The following is an 18841-nucleotide window of genomic DNA, read 5'->3' as shown; positions in this document are numbered from 1 at the left end:
CTGATTGATTCTCTGTAGCAGACATGAGTGAGTCACCACTGGGTAATGCTATAGGCTTTCAGGATGATGAGGTGGTAATGAATCACAGATGGAAGGAGAAACTTCATAAATCTTTCACTTGTGATTGGTTACCTCAGCAATACCAAATATACATTTTCAAAATGCTTTATGAACACTAACTAATCTTCAAGCTACTCTATGAAGTAGATAAGGCAATCAGTTTTCCCCATGTCTAAAATGTGGATAACAGATAGAGATGTTGACTCAGCTAGGTGAAAAAGTATGTGAATATCCTAGTGTAGTCAAAGCACGTTGTAGCGTTAACACATTACCTGGTTGAGAGAAACGTGTTAATGCCTCTGCACTGGGGAAAAGTGTGTATTTTAAGTGGCCCACGGCCACATAATAAATGACTGTCAGAGCTGAGCTTCTGACTATATTTCGCAAGGGGTAGTTTTCTTCCTCCTTTTGGAGCTTTTTAAAGTGCATTGCACAAGTATGTGTTTTCACAGATGAAACTTATGGATGGAAACAACTCTTTAGGTCTGTAACTACAACAGCATGGCTCTTTAGCCCCCTCTTGTGGTAGGGCAGTAGACTTCTGAGAATCTGCCTGGTGGCTCTGAGCTAACAAAGCTGTATTGCAGCTTAAGTGAGACTCCTGCATTGAGATCCTGGGTTTGATTCCTGCTGTTGACAGCACATCACCTTTCAGATGTTGGACTGTGGATAATCTCCAATCCATTTCAGGAGGTTTGAAATCACATAAAATGAAGCTTCTTATTGGTATCGTTGAAAAAATGATTTCACTGCTATTGCCCAGCTCTAGTCCTAACTCCACAGTACACTAGAGAGGCTACTTGTGCCACAGTTGCCTAATAATTCATTTTTACTGTGGTAGAGGCTAGGAACAATCCATTGTGCTATGCATTGAGCAAACATGGAATAAGAGATGGTACCCGCTTTGAAAAGCCTACAGTCTAAATAATGATTCTTCCAATGACATCCTTATCATAAAGAATTTCTTTCTATAAGTGTTACTTTTCTTAGCACTAAGAACAATTTCCTGAATGGAAGAAACAGTGCAACTGCTAATTAAAAACACCATCCTTCTGAACTTCCCAGAAAATCATAACTTTCCACATGACACAAAATGATCAGGTTAATGCCCCTCTAAAATCATTCTTTAAATTATAGAGTTGGTTGAAAAGGAACACATTTTAGTGGAAATTTGTCCTTTTTTATTGGAACTCCTAGAAATTTTAAATGTTTTGTCCAGCTTTATACAATTATCACAGCAGCCTTCTGCCAGGTGGGAAGCCAGGCATCTAAAATCACTTTAAATGATACTCCATGGATTCATAGCCTCCAAAAGCATAGGTGGTCTCGCTTTTTCCACATTATTGGTACGACACACTTCTCTCCAATGGCTCAAGTAAGAGGAGTTTGAATGACTGCTGACCACAGACTCTCCTGTTGCAGTGTGCTTTGTCATCACAGGGCTGAATCTCCATCCAGCAGCAGCCACCAAATTTCAAGGGACATTCTTTCTCTGGTGGTTCTTTCACAATACAACATTTAAAAAAAAACATCAAATTCTTTCAAGTGAACTTCTCAACATAGGTCAGTCCTTCACCCTTTTTTCATTCAGTCCCGCTACTCCCTTGCTTTAGCGTGTAGTTTGGTCAGCGTGACAGCAGTTCCTAATTTGGTGGTACAACATAGCTACAGGCTAGTGCTTTACAGTCATGCCAAGAATGTGGCCTTAAAAAAGGTGTATTTTTATGGCATAACTCTAAAATTTCATTCAGAAACAGTACATTTAATAAGGGCATCTAATGCAACATAAACACACCTTAACCATCTCAGAAGCTTGTAAAAGCATCAACAGGTTGGTAACCAGCCAAAATAAGCCTCTGCCATCAGAATAACAAAGCTTCAGTAGCCCTTTAGAACTGCATGTCACAGAGTTTATCATGTATGTCAGGCAACCCTGTACTGACTATTCAAGGTTGCTGGTTACTCTTTCATCCAAATATTTATAGAAGTCACCATTTTCCAGTTGAGCAAAGAGCTTAGCTCTTCCTTAGACTTTCAATAGGTACTTGTAAAAATTCTCCCTGTCCTCTGCATGTTAAAAGGGCACCTCATGCCATGCTCACATAAAGGGCTAATGGTGAGGATAATATACATAATTAATAATAGCATGTTTAAGAACAGAGACGGTGTCGTCTAGTGGATAGGACACTGAACAGGGCTCAGGGAACCTGGGTTCTACTCCTAGCTCTGTTTCTGACTTTGGACAAGTTGTTTCTCTACCTTTTGCCTTTTTGTCTATTTTGACTATAAGCTCTTTGGGGGCAGGGTCTGTTTCACTATGTGTGTGTACAGTCCTAGCTCACTGCAGCCCTGATCTCAGCTGAGCCTCTAGCACTGCCATTATACAAATAATATGAAGAACAGAACCAGCACTAAATTCTACAGGTAGGAGCCATTATTCCAAAGTAACTTTGCTGTCTGTATCTGAGTAAGCTAGAGCCTTGCAGTCAAATGTTATTGGATCATTCATTTCAAGTAAAATATGTATTTTATTCTAATTCTGTATTGAATGCTTTCAGACTCATTAATGTTCACATTTATTCATATTAACAAACAGAATTGAATCAAATACAAGTAGCTGATGCCTCATAAAAGGTGTGTATTAAATAAACTGACCTGTAATTTTAATCTGTTTAGAAACATAACATTTTCAAATCCTTGGCAGCTTAGATGAAAAGTTTTTGATTTTAATAATATTTTTAAAAAACAACTAAAGAAGACACCTCTCAACCTACTTTGCCCCACTTCTCAGAGTTTACATTTGTGGATTTGAGTCTTAAAGGAAGAAAGGGGAAAATTTGCCCTCATTGTCTTGTTTAGCTCAGCCATCCAAATGACTACCCTGTTATAATACATTTGTATATGGCAGAAGGCAGGATTTATTAAATTGACTCTTTTGGGTCCTAATCTTACTCTAGGGTTACCAACTTTCTAATTGCACCCCTGCCCCACCCCTTCTCTGAGGCCCCGCCCCCTGCCCACTCCATTCCCCATCTCTCTCACTTGCTTATTTTCACAAGCTGGTGCAGGGGGTTGGGATGCGGGAGAGGGTGAGGGCTTCAGCACAGGCCAGGGATGAGGGATTTGGGGTTCAGGAGGGGGCTCAGGGTTGCAGGTTGGGGTGCAGGAGGGGTTTCGGGGTGCCAGATCTGGGCGACGCTCACCTCGGGTGGCTCCTCACAAGTGGCGACATGTCCCTTAGCTCCTAGGTGGAGGCGTGACCAGGCGGCTCTGTGCGCTGCCTCCACCCACAGGCGCTGCCCCCGCAGCTCCATTGGCTGTGGTTCCGAGCCAATGGGAGCTGCAGAGCCAGAACTCGGGGCAGGGTGGGGGTAGTGCATGGAGCCCCCCTGGCCGTTCCTTCATCTAGGAGCAGCAGGGACATGTTGCTGCTTCCAGGGAGCCATGCAAAGCCAGGTAGGGAGCCTGTCAGCCCCATGCCAACTGGATTTTTAATGACCTGGTCAGCAGTGCTGGCTGGAGCCTGCAGGGTTCCTTTTCGACCTGGCGTTCTGGTCAAAAACTGGACACCTGGCAACCCTAAGACTCACTCCCATTTAAGTCAGTGGCAATGCTCCTGTTGATGTCAGTGGGTGAGGAATGGTGGATAGAACACATTCATGAGCAGGCAGAACTTGAATGAAGAGACAATTCAATCTGTTTGGATTATAATTTTTTAAAGGCAATAACTAAGTCTGCACTTTTTTGTAAAGCCCTTAGGACTTGCGTGACCTATTTTTGTGCCTGTCGTGCTATCTTTTTGCTATGCGTACAGGAATGTTTTTCAGAACTTCTGAGTTCTTTTCCTAATTCTGATCCAGACTCGCTGTATGATCTTATGCACATACAATGTTCAGTAAAGTTATGCAAGTGTGTAAGTCTCTGCAGTTTAGTAATGAGTTAGTGGCATTCTTAAGAGATATTTCAAAGGAAGAGAGAAAATAAGTCATAGCAGGGGGAGAATTGTACTATGATCCCCAACCTGCAGTGAGCTTCTTTCAGGCACAGCTGTATCCCTGCAGCATGGAGCCTCTGTTTAGCTAAACTTGATCAGTTTTTTAGTTGAATACTATGGAAAGCACCCTGGGAACAGGCACCTAACAGAAGCACTTTTTTGTATAATGTTATACATCAAAATATATGAATATATTTCAGAAGTCTCCATGAAATACATAACATACTTGGCATCAAGCATTGGCCCTTCAGCTACAGAATCAGCCAGCAAACCTTCAGACGGTAAGAAAAGAGAACCCCACCACTGCAGAAAACAAAATACAGCCAAGATAAACCCCAGCACCAGGCATTCCAAAGTGGGCCCAGCACCAAGACTGAGAGGCCTGGTCTTCAGGATAAAGGGTGTGTTTGAACATGTGTTAAGTACTGTACTTAACACCCCTGTCTGCATAGTGGCTGGGAGGTGCTTCCCAGCACCTAGACAGACAGGCCCTGGCGCCATAGCAGCTGTGTGTGGCCATGGCCACATTGGCAGCGGTTATGTCTAGCCCAGGAGTGGGCAAACTACAGCCCGGGGGCCGTATCCGGCCCTCCAGACATTTTAATCTGGCCCTTGAGCTCCGGCCGGGGAGTGGGGTCTGGGGCTTGCCCCACTCCGCACAGCTCCCAGAAGCAGCAGCATGTCCCCCCTCTGGCTCCTACGCATAGGGGCAGATAAGGGGCTCCACACGCTGCCCCCACCCCAAGCGCCATCCCCGCAGCTCCCATTGGCCAGGAACCACAGCCAATGAGACCTGCAGGGGCAGCACCTGCAGACAGGGCAGCGCTCAGAGCTGAGGAAGGACATGCCGCTGCTTCTGGGAGCTGCTTGAGGTAAGTGCTGCCTGGAGCCTGCACCCCTGACCCCCTCCTCCACCCCAACCCCCTGCCCCAGCCCTGATCCCCCTCCTGCCCTCCAAACCCCTTGGTCCCAGTCTGAAGCACCCTCCTGCACCCCCAACCCCTCATCCCCTGCCCCACCATAGAGCCCGCACCCCCAGCCAGAGCCTGCACCACTTCCTGCACCCCAACCTCCTGCCCCAGCCCTGATCCCCCTCTGAACACCTCAGTCCCAGTCCGAAGCACCCTCCTGCACCCCCAACCCCTCATCTCCAGCCCCACCCTAGAGCCCGCACCCCAGCCCCCAATTTTGTGAGCATTCATGGCCCGCCGCACAATTTTCATACCCAGACGTGCCGTCGGGCCAAAAAGTTTGCTCACCCCTGGTCTAGCCCCAGACTACAAACCCGCCCGCTGCCCTGCCAGGGTACCACTCAGCACGTGGGTGCACCTACACGTTAAAACAGCAACAGCCCCGTCTACACTAGGCTTCCAGCCCGTGTTAGAATTCCCCCGTCCCCCATCTAAGCTGGGTTTTGGGTGGTTACTGATCGCGCCCTAACCCTGTGCCGAGCAGCTCCGCGGGAAGGCTGAGCGCCTCTCCCTCGGCGAGAAGCGCAACTCCCCGCGGCAGGAGCCAGGGGGCCCGGCTGCAGAGCGCAGCCACCCACCCGAGCAAAGCGCCCGCCTCGGACGTCCCGAGCAAAGCGCCCGCCTGGTAGCCACGGAGCGATTCGCCCCCTCCCCGCCCCCGGGAGGTGCGAGCGGCCAGCAAGTCCTGCTGGATTTCCGGGAGTAGCGGCTCTGCAAGTGCGTGAGAAGCGCGCGCTCCGCTCTGCCCAGCCAGCCGGGGGGCTCGGATCACCGCTGTGACTGGGCCGGCGGCGGCTCCATCCCTCCCTCTGCCCGGTGCAGGCGGGAGAGCGGATCCCAGCCCACCTCCTGGGTAAGTTACAGAAGCTTCTCTCTGCCTCTCTCCAACGCTCTCTTCCCCCAACGCCCCTCAGCTTAGTCCGGGGGGGGGGGGCAATCTGGTATTAACTGTATGGCGGTTGCATCCCCTCTGGGGATAGGTGGTGGCAGCAGAGTTGGCTCTGACCTTACTGTGTCGGGGAAGGAGACCCGCTCTAGAACGCTGGGGTGACAGCTCTGTCCAAGCTGTTAACTTTAGACTGTGTCATTCCAGTTCGTGCCACACCAAGGCAACCATCTAAACGCTGCTTTGCTAACCTTTGGACCTATTGACCCATGAGGAAGCGAAAGGAATAAATTGGGCTAATGGGGAAAGTTCGGACCATCAGTGATAAGGAAATGTTATTGAAGAAGGGCAGGTTTATAGCGTTGTTGCCAACAACAATCAGTAAAGTTTACCAGGCTCTCAAGATCATGTAGGGATCTGAGCGCTATCTTGTTGTGGAAAGGTGATTTCCATTGCTATTTTCAGTGGTTTAGAAGTTCATTCTATTTTACACTCTCTCTCCCTCTCTATATGTCTAGAGAGGGAGGGAGAGCAGAAATTTAGAGGTCAATGTACACCAGGATATTTTACAAGTCAAATAATATGGAGTAGTACTGAGCTTCATATGAAAATGTACGTGCTATAAAGTTCATTCTCTAGTTCACAGAAAGATGTAAACACATGCAAAATATAATTTAAAAAAATTGGATTAAGGCCTCCATGAAACAGGTAGGACAGATTATCTGAACTCTGTTAAATTTAAAAAGCTTCTAAACCTTGCTATTAACTTAGATGGACCAAAAAAACCTCTGTATCGTATACGCTCAGTGAAATGTTCTGCCTCTTTTAGACTAGGAGCTAACATGGAAATGTAGATCTGTGCTGGTGCTGTGTGCTGTTGGTAGCCTGTGCTATACAGGAGGTCAGACTAGATCAGGGGTTCTCAAACTTCATTCCACTGCAACCCCCTTCTGACAACAAAAATTACTACATGACTCCGGGAAGGGGGACTGAAGCCTGATCCCCATTGCCATGAGCGGGAGGGCGAAAGCTGAAGCCCGAGCCCCACTGCCTGGGGCGGAGGGCAAAGCCAGGAGGGGGGCCAAAGCCAGAGCTTGAAGGCTTCAGCCCTGGGTGGGGGGCAAAAGCCAAAGACTGAAGCCCTGGGCGGCGGGGCTTGGACTTTGGTTTCAGCCCCAGCTCCAGCAAGTCTAACACCAGCCTCAGTGACCCTATTAAAACGGGATCACGGCCCATTTTGGGGTCCTGACCCACAGTTTAAGAACTACTGGACTAGATGATCATCAGGTGATCCCTTCTGGCCTTAAACTCTACGATTCTATTAACAACATGAAAGGTCTCCAGGGCAATGACACCACTGAGGTTTGATCCTGCTTGTATTGGAGTCAGTGGCAAGACTTCAATTGGCGCAGGATTGGGTCCTTGCTGAATAAGCTGCAGCAATTTTCCTCCCCACTGTAGATATTAACCCCTTGCTGTGCATTCAGTTTAAAATAGTCGCTCCTTGCTAGTGGATGTTGTAAAGGACAAGCCTGTAACAGGGTTAAAAAAAAGAACTCGATAAATTCATGAAGGATATGTCCATCAATGGCTATTAGCCAGGATGGGCAGGGATGGTGTCCCTGGCCTCTGTTTGCCAGAAGCTGGGAATGGGCGACGGGATGGATCGCTTGAGGATTATTTGTTCTGTTCATTCCCTCTGGGGCACCTGGCATTCAGCACTGTTGGAAGACAGGATACTGGGCTAGATGGACCTTTGGTCTGACCCAGTATGTTCTTATGTTCTTAAGGGACAGAGTCTGATACCCTTACTGCGATATAGTAGCAGTCAACTTCAGTTAGTTCCCCTGATTTCAGTGGGACTACTTGTAGAGTGAGGTACCATTCAATGGATACAGAAATCTAGCCCCTAGTTACAGGTTAATATAGAGCAGTGTTTCTCATCCGGTGGGTTGCAACCTCCCCCCAGGAGGTCAGAAGGCATTGAGTTTTATTACAGTAGATAGCAAAGAATATCTTGCTCTTACACACTCTTTACCCTTCAAGGTCAGGTACTCTCTATCAGCCTCACACACATATAAAAATTAGGTAGGCTTCTGATTATCACTGATACCTTTTAAAAAAAATATTTGTTACTCTTGCTTTAATAGTAACTATAAGGGGATTGTGCAATTTGTTGACTTTGAATAAGGGGTCGCCAACCAGAGAAGGCTGAGAAACACATAAGCAGAGGATCAAATAAAAACACTCAGACTTTGGTGCGAACGCTTGGCTGCTTTAGTCTGAGAGACCTTGATTCACTGGAATAGCACCTGTTCATTTGCCAAAGTTGGTTAGCCACTGCAGCCCTGTAGTTTGGCAATGACATTTGTTACTGCAATGGGAACATCCTATACAGTGCAGTCTGACTTAATTTGTATAGAAATTTATCCTCTGCCCAGAAAGGGATTGTTAATCAAATTACCCTTGGTAGTATGATATTACAGTTACTGTATTGGATCTACAGAGCTAAAAGCACAAGCAGTTCCACCTTGAGCTATGTAGCTAAGTCTTTCTAGCTGGGGCTGTAACAGATTTGTATCCTCTCTGGACTGGGTACAGAGGGGGATGGGTAATGCACTCACCAATGTGTTACACTGTATTTTCAGTACTCACGGCTTGTTTTAAAAAGCAATTACATTTTGTTGTCCGAGAACTGGATACAAGGAAGTGGACAGAAATAGCTATGACAAGTGGATAGTTTTTCTGTTACAAAACATAGTTTTCTATGTACTGAAATCACTTCTGAACTCATTCATTACAACATATTGGTGTGTGTGTGTGTGTGTTTCCCCACTTGAGTCTGATGTTTTAATTTTGAAAATAAATGAACTCCCAGAGGTAGCCACACAAATAGTAGTGAGGTTACATCATTCTAAAAAGGAAGTTGGGAAAGGTATCTTTTGAAGCTTGAAGACAGTAAATGTCTTTACCATTCTTATAAAATTATAACTTCTTTAATTTACATCGGTCTTTTCAATTGGACTAGTTGATGAGGCTCTTGAAACTGATACATCTCATTAAATTATAATCTGAAACTGGCAACAAAATTGGTTAGGCTTACCTTACCAGTGCAGAATAAAGAAGCTGATGCAAAACAAAAGGAACCAGTCTATTAAAATTAAACATACAATAGTTAAGACTTTTTACTATATTATTGTACTATGATGTGTCTTTCCGTGTAGAGTTATAATTCCAAACTTTCATTTTCTTTTGTCCAAACCCAGTTTCTTCTAACAGTATTCTGTTGACTGTAGCAGTCAGTGCTGGTTAGTGTAAAGTAGGAATTGCAAGATCGAGTCTGCATTTAAAAATAAATAGTAGTTCTGTTCTGCTTCATAGAATGCATCAGTGCATAGTTTGGAATGGACTCTTACTTACATGTGATCCTAGATATAACTGTGATGGGTGCCTTGGAAATATACATAGCTGGTTTGATCTAATTATGGGCTGGATAAAGACTTTCGAGTTCTGTAAGTAGGGGCACAGCACAAGATTCAACTGATCTTCCTTCTGATTCTTTAGCAGAAATCTCTCCCCTCGCAGGATTCACAATTTCTTACTCATACAAATCTTTCTTTTTCTTTCTGATGCATCACCCTACCTTTCAGTTTGGCTATTTCTAATGTTAATAGATCAAACATTTTAGGACCCCTTTTTCCCAGTCAGAGGAAGTTTGCACAGAATGGTGTAGCCTTTTATTTTATTTAAACTGAATTCTGTAATGTGGTGTTACACCACTGTGGGTTTGGCTCTGGCAACTACAGTTTCAAGCTTAACAGAGTGAAAGTCACCTCTGCTACTTTCTTTAGAGTGAGTTTCTAGGAGCACACAAAGACCAAGGGTAGTGACCACACATACATTCACCAGTACAAAGTCTAGTCTATTTTACAAGTTTTAATAAAGTTACAATGAAAGTTATAATTAACCAAGCATATAGAAATTCTATACAGACCTATGCGCAAGTTGCAAATATCATTATACTCCCATCCTTAACAATACTGTTAGAGTCTGATGGGTCTCCCATGGCTTGATCATCAGTAGTGGGAGGGTTCCTGTTGAAGTCTCCCATAGGGAGCACAATTTTCCTGTTCTGGGCTTCCCCTTTTTATAATATGATTCTGTCTATACCAGGGGTCTCAAACTCAAATGACCATGAGGGCCACATGAGGACTAGTATATTGGCCCAAGGGCCGCATTTACTGACACCTCCCCCTGCAGCCCTTGGCCCCGCTCCCACTCCACCCCTTCGATGAGGCCCTGCCCCTGCCCCACCTCTTCCTTGCCCCCATTCCAACCCCTTCCCCGAAATCCCCACCCCAACTCCACCCCCTCCCTGCCCCCAGGGAGTGCAGGAGGGGTGTGGGGTGTGGTGGAGGCTCAGGGCAGGGAGTTGGAGTGTGGGGTGCAGGAGGGGTGAGGGGTGCGGCAGGGGGTCAGGGCAGGGGGTTGGGGTGCAGGGTGCAGCAGGGGACTCAGGGCAGGGGGTCGGGGTGCAGGAGGGGTGTGGGGTGCAGCAGGAGGTTCAGAGCAGGGGTCGGGGTGCAGGAGGGGTGCGACAAGGGGCTCAGGGCAGGGGGCTCGGCTGCAGGATGGGTTCGGGGGGCGGGCTCTGGCCCGACGCGCACCGGGGGCAGGGCAGGCTCCCTGCCTGCCTGCCCTGCCCCCACAACGCTCCAGGAAGCAGCTGGAACCTGAGGAAGGAGGAGCACAGGGGTGTGTGTGGCTGTTGCTTCAGGCACCGCCCCCAGCAGCTCCCATTGGCCGGGAATGGGGAACCGCGGCCAATGGGAGCTGCTGGGGGGGGTGCCTGAAGCAACAGCCACACGCACCCCTGCACCCCTCCTTCCCAAGGTTCTGGCCGCTTCCCAGTGCGCGTTGGGCCGGAGCCACTCTAGGTAAATGCTGGGGGAGGGTGGGGGGCCACGAGGAGCTCACGGGCCGCAGAAAATAACCCCACAGGCCATGTGTTTGAGACCCCTGGTCTATACCTACATTCTGCGCATGTCCATAAAAGTGTCAACCCTTTTTTCTCTTATTGGTCTGTGTCCCCTAGAAACTTAAGGGATCCCAATTTTCTATAGGTTGTGTAAGTTCCCTTTGTTCTCACTAGCATCAACACACGGCCGGAGCGCTGGGGGGAATGCGGCAAGCCCGCCATGGCCGCCGCTCTCCCCGGCGGCCAGAGCGCCAGCAGGAGGGCGGAGAGCCCGCTGCGGCTCTCCGCTCTCCCCGGCGGCCAGAGCGCTGGGAGCAGGGCAGAGAGCCCGGCTGGGGCTCTCCGCTCTCCCCGGCGGCCAGAGCGCTGGGGGGAGGGTGGAGAGCCCCCGGCGGCCAGAGCGCCGGGAGGAGGGCGGAGAGCCCTGCCGGGACTCTCTGCTCTCTCCGGCGGCCAGAACGCCGGGGGAGGGCGGTGAGCCCAGCCGGGGCCCCGCTCTCCCTGACCGGCCGGAGCGCCAGGGGGAAGGCGGCGAGCCCGGCCGGAGCGCCACGGGAGGGCGGCGAGCCCCGCCAGAGTGCCGGGGGGAGGGTGGCGAGCCCGGCCGGGGCCCCGCTCTCCCCAACCGGCCGGAGCGCCAGGAGGAGGGCGACGAGCCTGGCCGGGGTCCCGCTCTCCCCGACTGGCCGGAGCGCCGGAGGGAGGGCGGCGAGCCCGGCCGGGGCCCCGCTCTCCTGCCGACCGTCTGGAGCGCTGGGGGGAGGGCGGCGAGCCCGCTGTGGCTCTGCTCTCCCTGGCGGCGGGAACACTTCAAGACTTACTGCAAGAACCTCAAAATTGGGTCATGTCATGCTACTATCATGCTGCATTGGGTTCTAGCCTGGTGAGTTGGAATAGATCATATGGTATGTATTTGATTAGCTGGGCCTGTCTCATGTCATGTGACCAAGGAATCAGGCCATCTCAGTAGGAGCCCTTGCTAACTGATTGCTCAGAGAGGTTGTGTTGTGGTTGAGCTGTGATCCACTGGCCTTCTGTAATTGCCCCAGTTCAGGCCTGATGATGCAAGGTGCAGCACCTTTGGGCTATTGGGTCCTTTCCAGAGAGCACCCCACTCTGCAAACCTCATTTGAATCAAATTTGGAAAATGTCCACATATCTGGAGTGGCTGAAGTATGAGTTTACGACAGTGCCTTAAAAACATGCATATGTGCACACATCCTTGTGGAATGGCAAGGAAAGGACCATCTGCTCTGTTGCTACTCTACATTTTCAAATTCAGTATTACAATGATAGTTAACTCAACAGTCCCAAAACAATGAGGGAAACAACATTAGTGCATGAGATAGGACATGAGAGAGTTATAAACTCTATGCTGCACCTCCTCCAGGATTATCTTCTCAGACCATGTGTGTGGTAGGTGAAGTCTGGGTAGGCATGGCAAGAAGTGGAAATAGTGGTACAGTGTCTGAATCTTGCTTACTGTGCTTATGAAAACATAGCCATTTGCACTGTGCTTGATCTACGAAGATTGGCAGGGTGGGAGAGAAAAATGTGGCCATTGTATATCAGTCAGCTGGCTGCACTGACTTGCTCCTGCCAATCTGGAAACATGTTAAGTCAAAAATTAAAGCATCAAGGAAGCAAGAGACAGATTAAAAAAGAGAAATCTATTTCTAGAGGAATCTCTAGTTTCTAGACAACTGAAAATGACTTCAAAATGTAAGTTTAGCCGTAAGAATTATAAATGTGTAGAGGCTTTACTTTTGGGGATGGGGAGTCTACATGTGTGGGGGGGGGGCGGAAAAGGGGAAGAATATTGTGGTCTTCATAAAATTTAGTAAATGATTTGTGTATGTTGCTTATATCCACTCCTATTCAACAAATAATTCTAAAGAACCTGTTTTAGTCCCGTAGAAGTCAGTAGGACTTAATCATATGCTTAAGGTTAATCCCATTTAAGTGCTTTTCTGAATAAGGCTTGGCTGCTGAACTGTGCTGAAATCCGGACTCACTTTCCCTCTCATGACACTTATCTCTCACTTATCACAATCAAATTGATTGCCACTAAAACTAGCTGTCCTTCATTGTGAAGTCACTGGATCTTTCATAACATACACAATGCAGGCTCTTTCTATCTTGAAACAAGAGTCCAGTGTAACAGTGAAAATGACGTCAAGGTCTCAGATACACCCGACAGCTTAAATAAAACTAGATCCTGATAGAAAGTCAAGTCACAGCATTTGTTGCTATGGACCTAGTCCTGCACCTATTTACATAATTGATAAAGTTCCCACAGACATCCGTGGTCCGTGAATCAGCTTTTTTTCATGGTTATCTTGCATAACCTTCAGCTTAAGTGCTCACCAGAGTCTGGCTGCCTCTTAGAGTTTTATCTCACGGGGTCTGACTGGCTTTGTCACTAGTTATTTTGCTTCAGAGAGAGACACTTCATTAGATACCACTGCATTGGATCAAATAGGACTTGCCTGATCTGGTGAGTCAGCAGAAGAGCAGTGTAGAATCCTAGAACCTGATACCCTGTCACAATATTAATCTCTTTTAATATCAATTTCAGACTGAGAAACTAATTAAAATGTGCTAGACGTGAGAGATCTTTCCATATGGAACTGGGCAGAGTATATTACACAGAAAAGGAATCCATAATATAAAAACTCAGAGGGTGACAATAAAGAACGAATCAGCCGGGCCTTATGTAAACTAACGGCTACTTGTGGGAAAGAGTGTAGTTTAATCTGCTATATCAAATATTAGTGGTTCTTGGATGACTGACATTGCTTTTGTTCTTGGTTATTAAGTAAAATATACTGTAGTAGTTCCTTATAGTTCATACTACTATTGTTGGCTTTAAAAAAAAGATCTTCAAGTTAACTTCTAGATTGGCTTCTTTTTTTAACTTCAGGATTTGCATAACTACAATCAGACACTTTATTTGTATACCGACACTGCTAGGAGTACAATGGCAGCATTTGGTCATGCTTTAACTAATTTGTTTGAAACTTGATAAGACTGGATGTGCATGTTTACTTACACCTTCCTGTGTGATTAACATTCTAGGGGAGGATTAGTGTCTACAGAATGAAATCCCCATATCTGCAGAACTAGGTCCTGGAGCTGCCTTACACATGCGTATTAGAGGAAGGGAGGAAAAAAATGGCTATTCTTTTGTATCTTGACCCAGAAAAAAATGAGCCTGTTGCCTACAAAAGGCTCTGAGGTTCCTGAACTGTGTAACCCCAGAGGCAATTTACTGATCAAAAGGAAAGTGCCCACTCCCTAATGGCTGTCTATCCATCTTATATGGCCCCCATTACCATAGTATGTGAGCATCACCCAGTCTTTAATGTATTTAGCCTTGCAATAGGCCTGCAAGGTTGGGAATTGCTATTATCCCCATTTTACTGATGAAACACTAAGGCACTGAGTGAGACACAAGTGACTTTCTGACCATCAGATAGGGAGTCTGGTGGAGAAGGGACTTGAACTTAGGTTTCTTAAGTCCTAGCTAGGGCCCTAACCACTGGACCAGCCTTCCTCACTGTGAAGCTGAGACTTCCTGAATGACTCAGTAATGCCCCTTAATCTTTCCCTCCACTCTCTTCTCCTTCCCTCTCTTCTCCCAAACAGTAGTTGTTCTCCTGTGAAGATTCATTCAATCAGAGAAGAATTTTCGAAGTTAGACTAGTGTAAAAATATTTAGCTGTTGCTGACTGAGAGGACCACATCAGAGGTCAAAGGGAAGGAAGGAGTCACATGGCCTGACAATAACTCCACACTTCCTCTCCAATGAACCTTGGTGAAAAGGCAATGACCTGGGCCCCATTCCACACCAGCTCCTCCTGGAAATTCATGGAGAGATCTTGGTCCTGGTTGCACTAGTAGAACCTAAACAGAACAGAATGGAGAGCTGTGGGGCCTGGGACTTACCTTTTATGAGTTTGTCTCTCAGGGTTGCTCTGCAAGTCCTCATGGCTGAGCTTTATTTTTTAGGGGGTGCAAGAAGAAGAGGCGGTATGTGGATTTTTGTGTCTGGGTGACCTTTTCCCATGGGGAGGTAGGCGTGCTGTGAAGGACTCTTCTGTTGCCTTTCCAAGAGCATTGTATGTCTCAGAAGTAGAGTTGGTCAAAATTTTTCCAACAGAACAGTCTTTCATTGGAAAATGCTGATTTGGTGCTCCCAAATCAAATTCTAAAAAAAAATTATTCTTCTTGTGAAAAATTACTAATTTTTGACTTTTTGTCCTGAATGAAAACAAAAGTGGAGGTTTTTTTTCAAAAAAGTTAAGTTTTTTATGTGAGGGAAATACTGTTTTCCAGCCAGCTCTCCTCAGTAGGCTGTGACTATACTGTAAACCTGGCAATTCTTTTAAACCCTATGCTTTTAAGTTGGGTGTGGGGTGAATGTGCTAATTACTAAAAAACTGGTAGACTATTTTTTTTTATCTAGCACACACCAATTCTTAAAAAAACTTATTTATCGAGTGTTGTCAAAGAAAAATTCTCACTATTATATTAATAACTGGGAGTCAATCCTTCTTCAAGCAAAACCCCCATTTTGTCTGCTGCAAAGAGGAAGGATTAGGTTTTGGATTTTATATATATATATATAACTATGTACACTTGCATAACTGATTAATTTGGTCAGCTGATTACTGGCTTAATATGTTACTTTAAGGCTCTTGCAGTCTTTGGTCTATCTTGGCATGTGTGGGATTGTTACCGGAACAACATGAAAAGTTTAGCATTAAGTGCTTATGTTTATAGTCTCTTGTGGGCAAATATCAGATTCCAGTCAGTAACTGTTTGCAAAGTGGGATGGGCAACTTCAGAATATATTTCAATTGCTTAATATAGCTTTTATTGACAAGTACTCAAAGGCATTAATCTGGATATAGCTGTGTGACTAGATCATGATATAATACACAATACGAAAACATGATACAATATATTATAGTACACTTGTCTTTGTATTAATTTATTTTCACATAAACATGGATATTTTTGTGGGGTGCTATCTGCTGGGCCTTTACCCTATGTTCTTAGCATTCAATGAGTATACTCCCTCCCCTCAGGGTTGACCTCGACTAGCTACATTGAAACAAAAACTACAGTGTCTTTTCTCATTAGGAGTGTACAGTGAGGGTATGTCTACACTACAGGATTAATCCGAATTTACAGAATTCGGAAATTGGAAACAGATTGTATAAAGTCGAATGTATGCGGCCACACCAAGCACATTAATTCGGCGGTGTGCGTCCATGTACCGGGGCTAGCGTCGATTTCCGGAGCGTTGCACTGTGGGTAGTTATCTCATAGCTATCCCATAGTTCCCGCAGTCTCCCCCGCCCATTGGAATTCTGGGTTGAGATCCCAGTGCCTGATGGGGCAAAAAACATTGTCACAGGTGGTTCTGGGTACAGCCTGACCCCTCCCTCCCTCCATGAAAGCAATGGCAGACAACCATTTTGCGCTTTTTTTCCTGGGTGAACGCTGCAGACTGCAAGCATGGAGCCTGCTCAGCTCAAGACAGCAGTCATGAACATTGTAAACACCTCGCGCATTCTCGTGCAGTTTATGCTGAACCAGGTTGTTAATGGGGCAGGTTCTATCCGTGGAATGCCGATTCTGGGCCCGGGAAACAAGCACAGACTGGTGGGACCGCATAGTGTTGCAGGTGTGGGACGATTCCCAGTGGCTGCGAAACTTTCGATGTGTAAGGGCACTTTCATGGAACTTTGTGACTTGCTGTTCCCTGCCCTGAAGCGCCAGAATACCAAGATGAGAGCAGCCCTCGCAGTTGAGAAGCGAGTGGCGATAGCCCTGTGGAAGCTTGCAACGCCAGACAGCTACCGGTCAGTCGGGAATCAATTTGGAGTGGGCAAATCTACTGTGGGAGCTGCTGTGATACAAGTAGCCAAAGCAATCACTATACTGCAGCTACAAAAGGTAGTGACTCTGGGAAATATGCAGGTCATAGTGGATGGCTTTGCTGCAATGGGATTCCCTAACTGTGGTGGGGCGATAGATGGAACCCATATCCCTATCTTGGCACCGGAGCACCAGGGCAGCCAGCACATAAACCGCAAGGGGTGCTTTTCAATGGTGCTGCAAGCACTGGTGGATCACAAGGGACGTTTCACCAACATCAACGTGGGCTGGCCGGGAAGGGTTCATGATGCTTCGTGTCTTCAGGAACACTACTCTGTTTAAACGGCTGCAGCAAGGGACTTACTTCCCGGACCAGAAAATAACCTTTGGGGATGTTGAAATGCCAATAGTTATCCTTGGGGACCCAGCCTACCCTTAATGCCATGGCTCATGAAGCCATACACAGGCAGCCTGGACAGGAGTCAGGAGCTGTTCAACTACAGGCTGAGCAAGTGCAGAATGGTGGTAGAATGTGCATTTGGCCATTTAAAAGGGTGTTGGCAATCGTTACTGACTCAGTCAGACCTCAGCCAAACCAATATTCCCATTGTTATTGCTGCTTGCTGTGTGCTCCACAATCTCTGTGAAAGTAAGGGGGAGACCTTTATGGCAGGGTGGGAGGCTGAGGCAAATCGCCTGGCTGCTGATTACGTGCAGCCAGACACCAGGGCGATTAGAAGAGCACACCAGGAACTGCTGAGCATCAGAGAAGCTTTGAAAACCAGTTTCATGACTGGCCAGGCTACAGTGTGAAATTTCTGTTTTTCTCCTTGATGAAAACCCGCCCCCTTTATTGACTCATTCTCTGTAAGGAACCCACCCTCCCCCTTCAATCACAGCTTGCTTTCAAAGGAAATAAAGTCACTATCGTTTAAAAATCATTTATTCTTTATTAATTGATTATAAAAAGAGGGAGAGAACCCAGGTGGGGTTTGGGAGGAGGATTGGCGGGAAGGAAAAGGTCACTAAAAAAAGGTTAAAAAAATGACAGCCTTTTGCTTGGGCTGTCCACTGGGGTGGAATGGGAAGGTGCATGGAGCCTCCCCCCCCCACATTCTTACACGTCTGGGTGAGGAGGCTATGGAATATGGGGAGGATGGAGGGGGGTTATACAGGGTCTGTAGCACCAGTCTGTGATCCTGCTGCTGTTCCTGAAACTCCACCAGACGCCGGAGCATGTCTGTTTGCTCACGCAGCAGCCTCAGTGTTGCATCCTGCCTCCTCTGATCTTCCTGACACCACCTCTCATCTCGAGCGTCTCTCCTCTCCTCACATTGGTCCCTCCTGTCTTCACGTTAGTCCCTCATGTTCTCACATTGGTCCCTCCTGTCCTCACGTTCACTGGCATTTTTCCTATACTTTGAAACCGTGTCCTTCCACTCATTCAGATGAGCTCTTTCACTGCGGGTGGATTCTATGATTTCCGCGAACATCTCGTCTCGCGTCTTCTTTTTCCGACGTCTTATCTGTGATAGCCTTTGTCAAGGCTGGATCCCCACTTTGAACTTTAGGGTACAAATGTAGGGGACTGCATGAAAATGGATTCCATTCCTGGGAAACCTTGAAAAACCGTCACCAATTCCTTGGTGAATACAGATCCAAACCCCTTGGATCTTAAAACAAGGAGAAATTAACCATTCCCCTCCTTCCTCCCACCAACTCCTGGTGAATACAGATCCAACCCCCTTGGATCTAAAACAAGGAGAAATTAACCATTCCCCTCCTTCCTCCCACCAACTCCTGGTGAATCAAGATCCAAACCCCTTGGATCTTGAACAAGGAGAAATTAACCATTCCCCTCCTTCCTCCCACCAACTCCTGGTGAATCAAGATCCAAACCCCTTGCATCTTGAACAAGGAAAAATCAATCAGGTTCTTAAAAAGAAGGTTTTTAATTAAAGAAAAAGGTAAAAATCATCTCTGTAAAATCAGTATGGAAATTAACCTTACAGGGTAATCAAACTTAAAGAGCTCAGAGGACTCCCCTCTAGTCTCAGGTTCAA

At 46.8% G+C, this 18841-nt stretch overlaps 1 protein-coding gene across 3 annotated transcripts in view; it reads left to right on the top strand.

Moving 5' to 3' along the window:
• The first annotated feature begins 5506 nt into the window (after positions 1–5506).
• TMC5 (transmembrane channel like 5) overlaps positions 5507–18841 on the top strand; it is a 58255-nt gene continuing 44920 nt past the window's right edge. Inside the window, exon 1 of one of the 3 annotated variants that reach the window (XM_034783441.1) lies at positions 5507–5878. The gene's annotated coding sequence lies outside the window, so the exon portion shown is untranslated. Of the gene's footprint in view, positions 5879–13276; positions 13387–18841 lie in introns of those variants that run through there. The other 2 variants (XM_034783443.1, XM_034783442.1) reach the window with 2 other exon arrangements.

This window comes from Trachemys scripta, chromosome 10, assembly GCF_013100865.1.
Source record: "Trachemys scripta elegans isolate TJP31775 chromosome 10, CAS_Tse_1.0, whole genome shotgun sequence".
NCBI lineage: Eukaryota > Metazoa > Chordata > Testudines > Emydidae > Trachemys > Trachemys scripta.
This window is presented reverse-complemented; position numbering and strand designations above follow the sequence as displayed.